Genomic DNA, 11663 nt, shown 5'->3' on the forward strand with positions numbered 1-11663 from the left:
GATTACTTTGTGTCATATTATGATAGATTTATATCATAATATGATTATTTCAGAACATGTTATGATTAATTTGATTATTTCAGAACATATTATGATATTTAATGATACTAATAATGATCATAATATGTTTTGGACTACAAGCATAAATCTGATCATAATATGTTGATCTTAGTTTATGGTTACCACAACCATATTTTTTCACTGCTCGTAGAAGTCTACTAAAATTGGATTCTTCTATAACGAAAACTTTCGTTCGACTAAGAATGAGTTGAATATAGAGAAACTATCTTTTATATGAAGATTTTTACATTTTTGTTCGATTTATCATTCTTTCGCATAGAACTTGAGTTAATGAATGTCAAATCGGATTTATATTGCTTCGAATGGGAGCGAAGTCATTCGTTTCATATCGTGAAATAGGGCTTAATTTCTTTAAAACTTTCATTCGCTTGGGTTTTCTTTCAAGAGCCTCTTTCATGACCTAGAGTGTCTCAGTGATGGGTCGCTGTTGTATATGGTCGGAATTTTTCTAGCTACCATACAGTTTCCAGGAGAGCCAAAATAATTTGAAATTCGTCTGGCCGATACATATATAAAACTGAAGGTATTACAATCACCCCAATATTCAACAAATATATTTTTAGAACGCTACACGTATCCTTATCTAATCTTCATAAGGTTTCTAAGTAATCCATTGGTTTTTAAGCTTTCCAATGCATCAGCTTTTAGAATCATCTTGATTATTTGGAAAAGTTCAATAATTCTGCTTCAATAGTTTTTTTCTAAGTGTTTAAAAAAGTACTCTCTTTGTAACATTACATAGAGAGAACTTCTTTTTAACAAACTATCTCTCTCATCTGTCCTTAAGTAATGCTCTCTTTCTCTTTAACAATCTCTCTATACACAAACAACTTATTGGATTTTCTTTTTTTGATATCCAACAAATAAATGTATGTTTTGAACGTACAAAACTAAAAGATACAAAAAGCAAAACAAACCAAACCAAAATAAATGTCTATACATTTGGAGCTGCACATTGAAATGCAATTTATGTATCTAAGTATCTACATGTAGGGAAAGAAGGAGAAGGCAAAGGTATCCAGTAATGCAATTTCGGGCCTGTGTTACTAACAGCACCATCAAAAAGTCATCATACTCTTGCATTCAATAGGTTTATGTAGATTTTTTGGTTGGGAAAATGTGTATAATTTTGGTTTGTTTTTGTTTTTTTGCCTTTTAACTTCACACAAAATGTTTCCTTAATGTTGTTCCTTGATTTCTAGCAGAACATAAACAAATCGTCTAAAAACCATAAACACATTTGGTGCGCTTTATTTTTTTGGGTTGCCTCCTAGACATAGGCCAGCCCTACATCTGTCTTTGTATGTATGTAGATTTCATTTCATATGTTGCATGTAGATACTCTCGTACTGGTATCCAAAGTGTCAATATTTTCTTTGGCTGTTTTTAGTGAATTAAGAAAAACAAGTCCCCACGTTGCTCGTTCGACACAGTTAGTTAGAATTTGCTGTACGCTCTGCCATGGTTTATTTTCTTTTCCTATTTGTTGTTGTTGTAGATGTTTTTTGGTGGGCTTCTAATAAGTTTCAATTCGATTTGCTGTTGTTATTTTAATTTATTTCCTTATTTGCCTTCAAATGCCACATGTCTCTTAATTTGACTTTTGCCATATTTTGTTTGTTGCTGGTTTCGCTCGATACCCCCAGATACAGTGCAGCTTGCACAGCGTTTCCAAGACACATGCATTTGTACATGTGTCACTTGTAAGGAAAACAATAATTGTTTCTTTTTTTGCTTTCGTATTTCTTATTTTAAACAATTTCACTTTAAACGCATTTTGCATTTTTATCTGCATTGACATGTGATTTGTTTTGCTTTTAAAGCCATTTGATGTCATTTATTTTTTTTGTTCGTGCTGTTGCAAATGTTAGTTAGTGGCGATATTTGTGGCCGTTGTGGATTATGTATTTATAAGATGGAAATATTGATTTGAAAGGAAGTGGGGTTTTTGTCATGTTTGTACTTATTAATCGGCTTTTCAGTCATCCCCTCAAACTTAAGATTGGTTAATTTTGCTACCATTTTTAACATTGTTGTTCTAAGATCGGTGATTACTATTGTTACTGAGATAAAACTCACCAAAATTAAGTTTAATAAGACTTAAAAATGCGGAATTTTTAAAAATTTTTATCTTTAATTTTGAATCATTTGTAACAAATATAAATTTATTAAAAGTTTTATTGTTAGCTATGACCTTTTCCCATCGTTCTGGCAATATATAGATTGAGGCCAAGAACGAATTAAGCCAATATCGGATACTCTATTCCAAAGTGAAGCATATACCAGAGAGAGCGTTCTACATACATCGATCAAAACAAATAGTAGTCGGACAGTGCAATATCGGGGCGGGTGATGCAAAACTTTTAAATAATTTTTAACAGGTATTGCAACATGTGGCCGAGCGTTTTCAATATGTAATATTACGGTTTCATGGCTGGTTGTTGTTGTTGTAGCAGCATAAACAATTTTACAATAATCAATCTGGGCGTTCTGCATTTTGTTCAAGTCCAAGAAATTGTGCTACTTCAACAGGATGAGTCCATAAATCCATAGGACGTAGTGAAGTAGGGTTGGCTGTACAGTTAAATATGTGGAGGGTGTCATGAGGACCCTGACCACAAGCTGGGCATAAGTTTAGGACGGCACGGTCTATGCGGGACCAAAAGCCATTAAGTCTGTTGCTCCATCCTGATCTAAGTTGTGCCAGAACGACTCTTGTTTTACGCGGCAGAATCTTCTCAGCGTCTGCTATCGGTGGTGGACGACCTCCAAGTACGACATTCATACGGTATCCTGCTACCGCGGAACTGATGGCCTCTCTGTGAATGTCGTTCAAAGCTGTCATATACGAGCGGCGATCAAATGGATCCTGCACATACCTCTGTATGCTCTCCTCGTATTTCCGTAGGTCCTGTATGACATGCCTTGGGGGAGACTCCAACTGTGTGATGTTGAAGTTTGGATGACTCCTCCGGTGACATCCCAGAAGGAACTGTTGTGTCAACATGACGTTGTGTTCCTTGACCGGTAGAACCTTGGTTTCCTCGTGTAGGTGTTCTGAGGTTATTTGAAGGCAGCCTGAGACGATTCTTAAGGCTGCATTTTTACAGCTTTGAATGTTTCTCCACTGGGTATCACTCAACGAAGGCTGGTATTTTCAAACGAATCAGTTGCATTCGGTACAGGTTCCCTGTGATGATCTGTTCAGATATAATAGATAGAACCTTTTATGCTCCCACCAAATACAGAGAATTACCTTATCGCCACGGATATTTTGCTTTGGTGTCGATTCGACTGGTTGGCCGAGCTTCACATACGATCTCTTACACTTCGAGTTATCGTAATAGATCAGAAGAAATGAGTCGGTTCAAAAAGATTTTGTTTTATAGCATTCAAGCTTAATTTCAGATATGCAAAATCGTATTTCAAAGTCTCTCGACTACAATTCGTATGATACCCAATTTCCCTGCTTTTGGATGAATCCTGCTTCTTACAAACGTTTTGAAATTTCATCTTGAGTTACTCCCAATGATTTTGCAAACTCTTTTTGAGTTCTGCAACAATCTTTTTGGAGTAGTGCCTCCAATTCTTAGTCTTCGAACTTTTATTTGGCTGACCTGGGTAATATTTCTCTTCCGTGTCAAAATCACCACTTTTGAACCCCACAAACCAAAGTATAACAAGTAGTCCAACTGTTTGACAGCAGTACCTATCTCTATACATGTGTTAGTGAAAAAGTATCTAAGCCTAAATATGTGTTATGCCTGTAGTACACGGAATGTAAAAAGCTACATGTGCATGTGACTCTGACGTCACGAGAATGTTAATGTTGGCTACATGTATGTTACTAGTACACGGCATGTGACACATGTCCGTTCTTCACGTGTGGGCATGTGAGAAAGCCACATATGTTTGTGGATTTCTAGTACACGGCATGTTAACAGTCATCACAATTTTCTGTAGTATTGATTAAAATGTCGAAATTGCTATTTTGGCCATGCAAAGACGAAGCTGATGCGTGGTGTTTGGACGAAAATTTGTTTGAAAAAAACGCAATACATTTGCTCCTTGTCCCGTTTTCCCGCCTTAATTTTGACAAACTGACCATGTAAGTGGTGCGCAGCGATGATCATTTTTTCCTAATTTACATCCGCACCATCAACTCCTAGCTCATCCACGACACTTCGCCATCCGTCTAGTTTCGTCAGCTTGTATTCTAGTGAAGCAAAACCCCAGAGCCCACGATGCTGCTGATTTCGATCAAATGGGTCCTGTTCTCTTTTATGATCAATTGGTATGTTTTTATAGCATTTTCAATTGTTTATCGGGTGATCGTTCTTGCACTCTTGATGAATATTTTCTTTTAGAGTTTCCACAGTCTGTTTCTTGTATAATTGGTCAGTGACATAAAAAATCTTCAAATAAATCTGGAAAATCAAATCGGACGATCTGAACAATTCAAGACATTAGGCTACCTGGAAATGGATCCTCGAAAATGTACATTTTAGGGTAAATTGTATATTGCAACAACATATCCTCCAATCCTAATTCATTTTCTCATAGATCTATATCGCTCTAGATTCATAGTCTCCGACAAATAAGGGAAATTCATGTAAATTTTCATAATACAGTTGCTATGTTTATACATAAGTTCAAAGTTTGAGACACATTACTGGAAGCTATTAAGTTTTCGGTGAAGTGTTGGGGATTCGACATAGATCTAGATTGAGGAACTCATGCAACATTTTAGGAAATAAATATTGGAGTTAATGAAACTGCAGATGAATTAGCATTGCCTGGGGCGGATCTTGATACAGACATTGGTTGTTAGGATGTACAGCCCGGCCTTGACTTTGTGTACAATAAGATAATGCATAAATTCAGACTCTATGCAGAGACATTGTGGAATAATAATCCGATATATTTACAGCCGAAATCTTTGTAGGAATTCATGGGCAACAGGACATTTAAGAGAATATTAAACATGAGTAACACTGAGTTTAAGATATTACGATTTTAAGATTCGACTGTTCTTTGAAGGTATGTAGTGAGGATTTCTCCATCAACGAATGCTATGAACCTATTAGTAATATTAAAATACACAAATCTAGCTAAACTTGCCTGAATGTCTGGAAAGATAGCTGAACTGTAAATATAGAGGCTGTTAAGGATGAGCAAGTTATCAATCTCTGATGATTCACAATGGACCAACGATAATGAAATCACCAGAATCAATATTAATACGGAACTCAATAAAATTGTGTACTGTGTGACGGAGTTCTCCAAAATATAAGTCTCTAATAAAGCCCCGACATTAATGGCTTACCATGCAATGACTTTGATAAGTAAATGATACTTGGATACTCAGTGCTTCTGTGCTAAATTTACGTATCTGTTTAGAAGAAATTAGGCCCATCGCTCACATCAACTGAATTATTGCATAGAGAAATAGCCACGAGTATACGCGTTATTGAGGAGTACAGCGTTTCATGGTTTACGAGGTTGAGCCAAACGTTTCTAATAAAACACAGTTTTTTGGATAAATAATTATTTTCCAAAAAATAAGATTTGTCAAGGTCATCAAAATAAGTATTTTTTGTGAGATGATTTCATCGTTGGAGTTAAATCTCTTTCATCCGACACATTTATTCAGGTTTGGAAACAAGAAATTGTCACTCGTGCTAAATTCGGAGAATAGGGCGGAAGAGGAATCACTTCGTAGCCTAATTTATAGATTTTTGCCATGGAAACTACAGATGAGGGTACACAAATGTGATTGTAAGCAAATGCGAGCTATACCCAAGTCATCATTCCCAATTGAAACCACTTAACCATATGAGATGCCTATGGCTTCCACAATCTCTCGCACTCAATCTCCAATCGGCCAACATCATATCGTGATTTTTTGCAATTGTTTCGGGTGTAGAAATCTCAACTTCAGCATCTTCCGTGCTTGTATGGCCACAACGAAGTGGCAATTTTAATTGATGGTTCAGAGTCAAGCTTAGCCTTTATTTGAGTGATAATAATGAGCAGACGAAATTCACTTTTTTTTTCCAATTTCTCCTCAAGTCACGAGATAGTCTGCTATGAATGGCTGAACAATACAAACTAAATGACGCAGCTTGTTCAAATTTTGACAGGAGTCAACTGACATATGCCTGTTGATAGGACCAGTGTTGACCTTTCAGTTAAGAGCCGGGAAATTCAATTTCTTACCCAATGAATATGTGTATCCATAAAACCTATTTTCTGCAATATTTAAATCATTTTCGGCCATATATGATTCATCAATATATCGTTTATGAACCCGATAAATTTCCTACTGAAACTCTGCCTTTGACATATCATTTTAACTTCTTTTCCCTCAAAAAGTGACACTTCAAAACCATCAACATGTATTCTGTATCTGTCCACATTCTTCATCTTCCAATAAGGTTTTATACAAAAGTGGCCAATTATTATCGTAATATATCGATTTTTGGTATTTTCTCCTAAATCTTCATGAGAAAACTTGTTATTTATCACCCAAAAATTCAAGTGTAATAAAAATATATTTTTCTGGTCATACAATTTATGTTCTTCAACATTGTCATCTATACAAACCACTTAAACTTCTCAAGTCAACCAAAGTGATTAATACAATTTAATGCACTCTCAGACTCCAACACTCCGTAGGTACATTTAGCTTATAATTGGAAAAGAAGTGTAAATTTTTTCTTTTTTTTACCCAAATTTTTAAATAAACAAAAGGGGTGGTGATGATATTTTCACAGAACTTGTACACTTTATTAAACTTTTATAACGCTGACTAGGAGTATAGAATATTTGGCTGTGAGTTGTAGAAAAAACGACCCCCCCTTTTACATTTAATACTTTTTATGTGCGTTTTTTCTCCCTTTATTCTAAGCAATTAAAAACTTTTTCCTAAAATCTTTAACAGTTCATAATTATATGAAAAAACTTTTTTTTTATTTATTAATTCCCACACTTTAAGGGGGGGCTGTAATTTGAAAAGGGGGACAAAAATCATTAGAATACATCCGCACAAATATATAAGCAAAGTATAGGAAAATACCTTAACATGTTCTTTTGTAAGCTACTTACAATAGGAAGAGAATATCTAAACCACCATTAACATCCCCTTATTAAGTCTTTGTTGTTCCTCAGCATCATGTACTTTAAAGATATTATCAACATTATTTTCTTTAACAAAATTCAATCTTTGTGAACCAAACAAAACAACTCACACTTTCAATATTCTCAACCAACTCCTCACTCACTCACTCTCCCCACATTTCACATTGGTATAAGCGATGTGTTCAAGTATATAAAAATCACAGCGTGTGTTCAATAAAACGTAATGACTTCATAATAGTTTCAGCTACATGTAGCTCATTCATTCATTCTTTCTTTAGTTCGTTGTTCTTTTTCATGGGGTAACTAAACTCGCTCTCTTGTAGCAACATAAACTAAACAAAGCAATTACCACCAAACAATAGCAGTAACTTTATATCCTTGCCCCCAAATCAGCCTCCAAACCAGCTCTCATCCTCCTTTTTCTTGTAGCTGATAAAAAAAAATAATATTCGTATTTTGTTGCCATTATTTTTGTTTTTCTATACATTATTTTGTGCTTTCTAAGAAAAGAGCCATTGAACGTTTACGAAAATATGGTAGAAAATAAATATTGTATTTGTTTTTCTTGCTATATAGTCACTCATACTTATTCCATAAACGAGTTGACATCATTTTGAACCGAAAAAATTCAATGCACCTTGCAAAGAGTTTTTAACCTAAATAAAAAAGTATAGCATATAAGCGGTAGACAACGAATTGAAAGTGCACTGCATTGATTGTGGCCTCTGGAAATTACTACATATTCCAAATTTTTCGACATAGAACTCTCTAATTGCTAACGATTTTGAAAAATATATATTTTCACTTAATTACACAAAGTTATGGTAAGAAAATTAACGATATATTACGCATATTTACCACCATCCTCACTTCATACATCAATAAATAAGACCATAAGGCAACCTCCGCAGGCTACTGATTTCTTCTTAGATTATCGTATTTTCCTCAGACTACCGTCCTCTCCTCAGACTATCGTCTTCTCCATGGACTACCGTCTTCTCCTTGGACTACCGTCTCCTTAGACAACCGTCTGCTCCTCAGACTATCGTCTTCTCCATGGACTACCGTCTTCTCCTTGGACTACCGTCTCCTTAGACCACCGTCTGCTCTTCAGACTATCGTCCTCTCCTTGGATTATCGTCTTCTCCTTGGACTATCGTCTTCTCCTTGGAATACCGCCTTCTCTTCAGACTATCGTCTTCTCCTTGGATTATTGTCTTCTCCATGGACTATCGTCTTCTCCTCAGACTATCGTCTTCTCCTTGGAATACCGTCTTCTCTTCAAACTACCTCCTGCACCTTAAACTACGGTCTTCTCCTCTGACTACCATCTTCTCCTCAGACCTTCGGCTTCTCCTTGGACTACAGTTTGTTCCACAAACTACCGTCTTCTCCTTGGACTACCGTCTTCTCCTTGCACTACCGTCTTCTCCTCAGACTACAGTCTTCTCCTCAGGCTACCGTCTTCTCTTCAGACTATTGTCTGCTCCTCAGACTATCGTCTTCTTCTTGGATTATCGCCTTTTCCTTGGACTATCGTCTTCTCCTTAGATTATCGTCTTCTCCTCAGACTGCCGTCTTTTGCACAGACTACTGTCTTCTCCTTGGACTACCGTCTTCTCTTCAGACTACCGTATTCTCCTCAGACTACCGTCTTCTCCTCAAACTACCGTCTTCTCCTCAGACTATCGTCTTCTCCTCAGTCTATCGTATTCTCCTCAGACTACCGTCTTCTCCTTTGATTAACTTCTCGTCCTCAGAGTGCTATTTTCTAACAAGACTATCATCTTCTGATCAGTATATTCTACCATTTTCTCCATGTCTTTTCATCAGACTACCGTCTTCTCTTCAGACTTTCTGCTTGTCCTCAAAATTCTGTCTTCTCCTCAGACTAGCGTCTTATCCTCAGATTACCGTACTCTTCTTAGACTACCGTCATATCTTCTGACTAACGTCTTCTCCTCAGATTGCCGTCTTCTCCTCATTCTGCCCTCTTCTTCTCATACTACCGTCTACTCCTCAAACTACCGACTTCTCCTTCATTGTCTCAGGTTGCCATACTTTCCTCAACTTATCTTTTTTCCTCAGACCAGCGTCCTCGTATTTGACTAACTTCCTCTACTTAAATTATCTACTTCCTCTACTTAAATTATCTGAGAGACTACTGTCTTATCGGAAGACTACATTCAGATTATCGTTTTCTCCTCAGCCTACCGTCTTCTCATCTGATTACAGTTTTCTCTTCTGATTATCGTCTTCTCCATAGACTTTCGAATTCTCCTAGACTTCCGTCTTCTCGTCAGAACTTTCATATATTATCTTATTCAGTTGAATTCAACATAATTCCAAAATAAAAGTTTGTGGAAACCTTATTCTTTTTGAATTTATTTTAGAAAATATTCGGAATTTTTTTCAAATATCTTTTAAAAACAAACAGATTAGATAGATTTTATCAATACATTTTCATTTACTAAATTTTACACTTATTTAACAATAAATCCTTTAAAATCCCTTCACTATTCCTCATCATAAGTAACAAATCTTATGTCGAACCCTATAATACCTACTTCTCTTTATGTTTCTACATGTAATAAAAATTTATATAAATAAAAATTAAAAATAAAGACAAGACACAAAAGCAGAAATCATTTTCGTATACTGCGTATGTGGCTGCTACGAGTGCACATGCTGCTACATAAATTTTATTTATTGTCTTGGGAAAAACATTGAAGGAAAATCGATGAACTTGATGATGTTCAAATGGAAGACGAAACAAATAACATTTCAACGAGCATTTCGAAAATTTAAATAGAAAATTAACAAACATTTTAAAAATTAACAGATAGTTAATTGTAATAAACTTAGCAACACAATGAAGTAGAGAGAGTTTCTTGAGAAATTTAAGTAGGGAAGATTGCTGAAACCCTTTGTGTTATTGACTTTTGACCTGAAAACGATTACGGAATTTCAGTTTATAAATATCTTAATGTATACTATCAAGTTCCAATACAACAATTCTCTTATTAATTGGTCACTCCAAATTAAGATAATTTTTAATATTAAAATTAAAAAATCAACTTTATTTATATCATCACTTCCAAATTTGTAACAGCACTAACACATTTTTACATTTCCATCCATTTTCATTCCATAAAAAATCATAATTCTTGCATAAAAATATTCCAAAATGCCTGACATACTTTTCCAAATCTATTTTTATCTTGATATTTTTGGCTTACAAAATTTTTACAACATATTAGACAAATTATGACACTTGTTTAACAAACAAATAAACATATTTAGAGAGATGATAAAAATATCACTAAATTAATAAAAAATTATTAATACTAATGAAAGAAAATAAAAAATTATATTAAAATCATTAATTCTTTAAGTGTATTTATAAAGTAGTTCATCCAATGACAACTAGGTTGCGTCTTTCTGTGTAGTAAATACAATAACCTTAACAAAACTTTCCTCATTGACCACTGTAATAAATGGCGCTAACAGTTAAATACTGTATTACCCACAACACTGCATTACTGTTAACTGCCTTATCAGTAGGAGTAATTCAAGCAGAGAACACAAAAAACTCTCTGTTTTATTATATACTTTAATCTCGCATACTTTAGGGGGCAGTACAATAAAGTACATTATGGTTTTATTGACAGCTACAGATAATACAGTTGCATAAAAGTAAGGACAAAAACCTACATTTGTACATTAGTGTGGCCACAAACCAATATTACAGCGTAACTGAAAATATATCATACCAATTGGTTTAATACTAATATTGTATGTACTACAGCTGAAATAAAATAAAATTTACCATACCTATCTATAACACTTTCGGATTACAATGATGTATCGTAATTTTTGTATTTAACAAATTTTAAAATATTTTTTTTTCTTTTTTTAAATTATACATATTTTGTCTTGCCTTATTATTCATAAACTACAGCTTATTTACTTCTAAATTTATATTTGTTTGCTTAATATTTTATCTGTAGTTATGTATTTAACTCATTATTTCTTTATTTTTGTTTTATTTCAGAAAAGTAAAAAGACTAATTTTGTTAAAGGCCCTAAAGACAGGCAACTCTATAATGAAGTGGATGAATGGTGAATAAAGTCTATCAAATTCTTATCCAAAATATATGATACCGAAAGAATAATACTTGGACTCTCATTTAATGACTAACAATATAACTGTAATATTTATTGAATAAAATTTAATATTAAATTTAAAAATAAAATAATAATCGATTTTGATTTTTTGCTTTTTAATCAAAATGGTAAGTATTACTACTAAACAAATCTTAAGCCTTAAAATATATAGTGATGGTAGGCGTGGCAAATTTTTATATACATATTTATAGATCGAAAAATCAACACAAACTAGATTAGCTTCACAACAGTGCTGAAACGGAAAACCCCTCAAC

The 11663-nt window shown here is 34.3% G+C and overlaps 1 long non-coding RNA gene across 1 annotated transcript in view; it reads left to right on the plus strand.

Annotated features, from left to right (window-relative positions):
- LOC135959936 (uncharacterized) overlaps positions 1 to 11417 on the plus strand; it is a 186320-nt gene extending 174903 nt beyond the window's left edge. The window contains exon 7 of the long non-coding RNA XR_010576564.1: positions 11276 to 11417. This is a non-coding gene — a long non-coding RNA (uncharacterized LOC135959936). The remainder of the gene's footprint in view (positions 1 to 11275) is intronic.
- The last annotated feature ends 246 nt before the right edge of the window (positions 11418 to 11663 follow it).

The sequence above is a fragment of the Calliphora vicina genome, chromosome 5 (genome assembly GCF_958450345.1).
Source record: "Calliphora vicina chromosome 5, idCalVici1.1, whole genome shotgun sequence".
Lineage (NCBI taxonomy): Eukaryota > Metazoa > Arthropoda > Insecta > Diptera > Calliphoridae > Calliphora > Calliphora vicina.